This window comes from Callospermophilus lateralis, chromosome 4 (genome assembly GCF_048772815.1).
Source record: "Callospermophilus lateralis isolate mCalLat2 chromosome 4, mCalLat2.hap1, whole genome shotgun sequence".
Classification (NCBI taxonomy): domain Eukaryota; kingdom Metazoa; phylum Chordata; class Mammalia; order Rodentia; family Sciuridae; genus Callospermophilus; species Callospermophilus lateralis.
Genome location: NC_135308.1, coordinates 140,829,502 through 140,835,498, shown reverse-complemented (window position 1 = coordinate 140,835,498; position 5,997 = coordinate 140,829,502). Strand labels below are relative to the sequence as shown.

The window sequence follows — 5,997 nt, the reverse complement described above, 5'->3', positions numbered from 1 at the left end:
CTTCCAAATTCATTCTATAAGGATGGCATCACCCTGATACCAAAACCAGACAAAGATGCTTCAAGGAAAGAAAACTTCAGACAAATGTTCCTGATGAACATATATGCAAAAATTCTTAATAAAATACTCGCAAATTGCATGCAAAAACATATTAGGATGATAGCACACCACAATCAAGTGGGGTTCATCCCAGAGATGCAAGGATGGTTCAATACATGAAAATCAATAAATGTAACTCATCACATCAGTAGACTTAAAGACGAGAATCACATGATTATCTTAATAGATGCGTAAAAAGTATTTGAACATATTCAGCATCCATTCATGCTCAAAACACTAGAAAAATTATGGATAGTAGGAACATACCTCAACATTGTAAAAGCTACATTTACACTAAACCCAAGCCAACATCATTCTAAATGGAGAAAAATGGAAAACCTTCCCTCTCAGAACTGGAACACGTGTCCTCTTATTTCCCCTTGGTGGCCACCGCTCTGGTCTTCCAGATGTCTTTCAGAATTTATGCCCTTAGGGTAGTCTTCCTCTTTCTGGAGGTGAGTTTGGTTCTGAGGCTCTCCTCTCCTCCACGTCTTTCTAATAGAGAGCTCTTGCTCTCTACTAAGGCTTGCTGTGGGAGTTGGCAAGATAAATCCCTGCTATTTGATGTTTCTTTTTGTACTTGTAGGTAAATGAAGGTTTGGGCATTTTCTATTTCTGCTGAAGCTGTGGGTTGCTAATGGTTTTTGTTATTCCTTATTGTTGTTTGAGGAAATGTAGGAAGATTTGGATTTAGGAGCTAACTGTATCCTCAGCTTCCTGGAAGTTCATCCAAAGAAGAATTTTTATTCTGTTATAAGTAAATGACATAACCTTTACAGAGGGCTAAGTTTTTTTTTTGTGTGTGTGTGGGTGTGTGGGTGTGGGTGTGATTGAAAGAGAGAGAGGAGAGAGAGAGAGAGAGAGAGAGAGAGAGAGAGAGAGAGAGAGAGGATTAAGTAAGATTAATTGTATAGTACCTGGCATGTAGTTAATAATAATAGAAATTTAATGAGATTTTCCTAAAAACAATTTCTATTCTCACTTTGATTTTGACTTTTATTAAGGTAATATACATATACAGTTTTTAAATAATTTCAAAGCTTCTATGGAGAGACAACCATCCCCAGCTCTATCCTTTTTTGTCTCACATCCATCACTCAGAGAAAAACTCTATTTCTAGTGATTTCTTTGGTACTTGCTTTTAATTCCTGGATAATATTCTTATATTTCTTAATTTATTAATTTAGATATTGGCAACATTTTGTTAAATCAGTCTCACCTCAACATTAGTTTTGAGCTGGATGATTCACACGGAGATTTTGCAAGATTTGGCAGAATAGTTGTTTTCATGTGTATTAGTCTGTTTTATGCTGCTATAACAAAATACTACAGACTGGGTAGTTTATAATGAATAGAAATCTATTGGTTTACAGCTCTGGAGTCTGGGAAGTCCAATGGAGTGGCCAGCATCTGGTGAGGGCCTTTGTGCTGTGTCATTCCATGGCACAAGGAAGAAGGAGGGCCTGAACCATGAGCAAGTGGGAGCATAGGCTGAACTTTTATTTTTTTTTTAAAGAAACCCACTCTGGTCAGCTGATTGGGATGAATAAGCTGATGCTCTGTGAGGTACAGAAGTTAACAGCAGTTAGAGTTCTGATGGCAGTTGTTGATGATGAAAAAATAAAAATAAAAGTAAAAAAAAATCCACTCCCATGATAATAGTGTTAACTCATTCATGAGGGAAGAACTCTAATAAGCCCTTAAAGATTCCAATTCTCAATACTGTTGCATGGGGGTTAAATTTCCAAAACCTAAACTTGGGGGAGGTACATTCAAACCATAGCACCATGGCTGAGATATTTATTTCCTTCCTTCCTTCCTACCTTCCTTCCTTAAATAGAACAAAATAAATAACAGTAAAGGGCACATGGGGTGAAGTCCAGAGGAGACCAGGCATGTGCTAGCTGAGTCCTGTCCTCTCCAGAAGTCACATAGGATGCACTCAATTCATTTATCTGGTATTGACAACTGCAATATGTTGTCAACCAGGAAACTCCTTGGAGACCAAGTGCCCAGAGTTTTTATTATTTATTGGGGGCTTGTCACCTAGGCATCCTTTGATTAACATGAGGAAAATTCTAGGCTTGTGGGGGAAAAAAAGCAGATGTTCAGAATAAACCATATTGTTTGCACAAACGATTTAGATACAGTAAATCTCTCATCACTTATCCTGAAATCCAAGATGCTAGCCAAGGGCCAAAAGGCCAAGCTTGAGGACAAGATGTCTAAAGCACAGCAGTCATATCTATTATACTTATTGGTGGTTATTTTTGCACAATGGTTTTTGTAAAGATTTTTCACTAGAGTCAAGTAGTATGCTTATGATTACATCCAACAAATATGATTATATCTCCTTTCTTTTGCAAATTTTTGTTTTCCCCTAGTCAATAATTGCTTCTATTTGTTTACTGTTATTGTTTGCTCACTTAATTTTCTAGGTCACGATTACTAATTCTTTCCCCTAAAAGCTGACAGAATCGTAAAAGAATAGTTAAGCAGTAAGACTTGAAAGGTAACTTGGGGGCATATTATAAAAAGTCTCGTCTGCCATTTTCTGTGGACTGAATGTTTATGCTCCTCCAGATTCATAAGTTGAAATTCTAGACATCAAGGCCTTGTGATCAGGAAATAGGGCTTTGGGGAGACAGCTGGTCATCTTGAATAGGATTAATGCTGTTGTAAGAGGAAACAAGAGAGCTAGCTGCTTCTCTGCTGTCTGTCCTGTGAGCACACATGGAAGAGGCAGCCATCTGCAATTAGGAAGCAGCCCACCCAGACAACAGATCTGCCTGCACTTTGAAGTTGAACTTCCCAGCTTCTAGAACTGGGATAAATACATGTTTGTTGTATAAGTCACCCAGCCTGTGGTGTTTTGTTACAGTAGCCAGAGCTGACTAGTATTATCAAGCAAAATAATTTTTTATTGGTTGTTCAAAACATTACAAAGCTCTTGACATATCATATTTCATACATTAGATTCAAGTGGGTTATGAACTCCCATTTTTACCCCAATTACAGATTGCAGAATCATATCGGTTGCACAACCACATTTTTACATGATGCCATATTCGTGACTGTTGTATTCTGCTATCTTTCCTATCCTCTATTATCCCCCCACCCCTCCCCTCCCATCTTCTCTCTCTACCCCATCTACTACAATTCATTTCTCTCCTTGATTTTTTTTTCCCCATTCCCCTCACAACCTCTTCTATGTAATTTTGTGTAACAATGAGGGTCTCCTTCCATTTCCATGCAATTTCCCTTTTCTCTCCCTTTCCCTCCCACCTCATGTCTCTGTTTAATGTTAGTCTTTTCCTCCTGCTCTTCCTCCCTGCTCTGTTCTTAGTTGCTCTCATTATATCAAAGAAGACATTTGGCATTTGTTTTTTAGGGTTTGGCTAGCTTCACTTATCACAATCTGCTCTAATGCCATCCATTTCCCTGCAAATTCCATGATTTTGTCATTTTTTAGTGCTGTGTAATACTCCATTGTGTATAAATGCCACATTTTTTTTAATCCATTCATCTATTGAAGGGCATCTGGGTTGGTTCCACAGTCTAGCTATTGTGAATTGTGCTGCTATGAACATCAATGTGGCAGTATCCCTGTAGTATGCTCTTTTAAGGTCTTCAGGGAATAGTCTGAGAAGGGCAATAGCTGGGTCAAATGGTGGTTCCATTCCCAGCTTTCCCAGGAATCTCCATACTGCTTTCCAAATTGGCCGCACCAATTTGCAGTCCCACCAGCAATGTATAAGAGTACCCTTTTCCCCACATTCTCGCCAGCACTTGTTGTTGTTTGACTTCATAATGGCTGCCAATCTTACTGGAGTGAGATGGTATCTTAGGGTGGTTTTGATTTGCATTTCTCTGACTGCTAGAGATGGTGAGCATTTTTTCATGTGCTTGTTGATTGATTATATGTCCTCCTCTGAGAATTGTCTGTTCAGGTCTTTGGCCCATTTGTTGATTGGGTTATTTGTTATATTATTGTTTAATTTTTTGAGTTCTTTGTATACTCTGGATATTAGGGCTCTATCTGAAGTGTGAGGAGTAAACATTTGTTCCCATGATGTAGGCTCCCTATTTACCTCTCTTATTGTTTCTCTTGCTGAGAAAAAACTTTTTAGTTTGAGTAAGTCCCATTTGTTGATTCTAGTTATTAACACTTGTGCTATGGGTGTCCTATTGAGGAATTTGGAGCCCAACCCCACAGTATGTAGATCGTAGCCAACTTTTTCTTCTATCAGACGCCATGTCTCTGATTTGATATCAAGCTCTTTGATCCATTTTGAGTTAACTTTTGTGCATGGCGAGAGACAGGGATTCAGTTTCATTTTGTTGCATACGGATTTCCAGTTTTCCCAGCACCATTTGTTGAAGATACTATCCTTCCTCCATTGCATGCTTTTAGCCCCTTTATCAAATATAAGAAAGTTGTAATTTTGTGGATTGGTCTCTGTGTCCTCTATTCTGTACCATTGGTCTACCCGCCTGTTTTGGTACCAGTACCATGCTGTTTTTGTTACTATTGCTCTGTAGTATAGTTCGAAATCTGGTATCGCTATACCGCCTGACTCACACTTCCTGCTTAGAATTGCTTTTGCTATTCTGGGTCTTTTGTTTTTCCATATGAATTTCATGATTGCTTTATCTATTTCTGCAAGAAATGCCCTTGGGATTTTGATTGGCATTGCATTAAACCTATAGAGAACTTTGGGTAATATCGCCATTTCGATGATGTTAGTTCTGCCTATCCATGAACAGGGTATATTTTTCCATCTTCTAAGGTCTTCTTCTATTTCTCTCTTTAGGGTTCTGTAGTTTTCATTGTATAAATCTTTCACCTCTTTTGTTAGGTTGATTCCCAAGTATTTTATTTTTTTTGAGGATATTGTGAATGAGGTGGTTTTCCTCATTTCCATTTCAGAAGCTTTGTCGCTGATATACAGGAATGCCTTTGATATATGTGTGTTGATTTTATATCCTGCCACTTTGCTGAATTCATTTATTAACTCTAGTAGTTTCTTTTTAGACCCTTTTGGGTCTATTAGATATAATATCATATCATCTGCAAATAGTGATAATTTAAGTTCTTCTTTTCCTATTTTTATGCCTTTAACTTTTTTCGTCTGTCTAATTGCTCTGGCCAGTGTTTCAAGAACTTATTGAATAAAAGTGGTGATAGAGGGTATCCCTGTCTTGTTCCAGATTTTAGAGGGAACAAGCAAAATCATTTTGAGGTTTTTTTTCTGTAGGCTCTGACAAAGTTTAATGAGAAAGATATTTGATTAAATTTGTTTGTTAGAAATACTGCTTTGCAGGAGGAGGGCTAAGTGTGGGTTAAGACAGAAAGTAGAGAGACCATAGTCAAAGACAGATGTGAAGAGTATCTGAGCTACAACAGAAAAGATGAGAAAAGAGGGGGAAACTTGGTTTCAACTAGACTTGGGGGATATGGTTAAGGGGTGAGGAATTATGGATTTAAGATAATGGAATGTGAAAAAATGTGAAAACTCACCCTAACGTTTGATAAATTCTGTAATTATTTAGCTGGATATTTTCTTAGGAATACCTAACAAATCATTACAAACCAGGTAGCTCAAAACTACAGAAATTTATGCTTTCCCAGTTCTAGGGGCTGGGTGTCCAAAATTTAGGTGTTGGCAGTGTTGGTTTCAGATTCTGGGGTGAGTCCATTCTGTGCTAAGAATTCTCCCAGCTCCCGGGGGCTGCTGGACATCCTGGCCATTTCTTGGCTTGTAGGTGCGTCACCCCAATCGCTGCCTCGGTCCTTGCATAACCTTCTCCCCGGGTCTGTTGTTCTCTTCTTAAAAGGACACGGCTGATATTGAACTGAGGGCCTGTCCCTCTCTAGTATGACTTCATCTTTATTTT

General features: G+C 38.3%; 1 non-coding gene across 1 annotated transcript; it reads left to right on the top strand.

Annotated features, from left to right (window-relative positions):
* Nucleotides 1-1,627: 1,627 nt before the first annotated feature.
* LOC143398703 (small nucleolar RNA SNORD28) lies at nucleotides 1,628-1,701 on the top strand. Its single transcript, XR_013091305.1, has one exon. It is a non-coding gene; the product is annotated as a small nucleolar RNA SNORD28 (small nucleolar RNA).
* The last annotated feature ends 4,296 nt before the right edge of the window (nucleotides 1,702-5,997 follow it).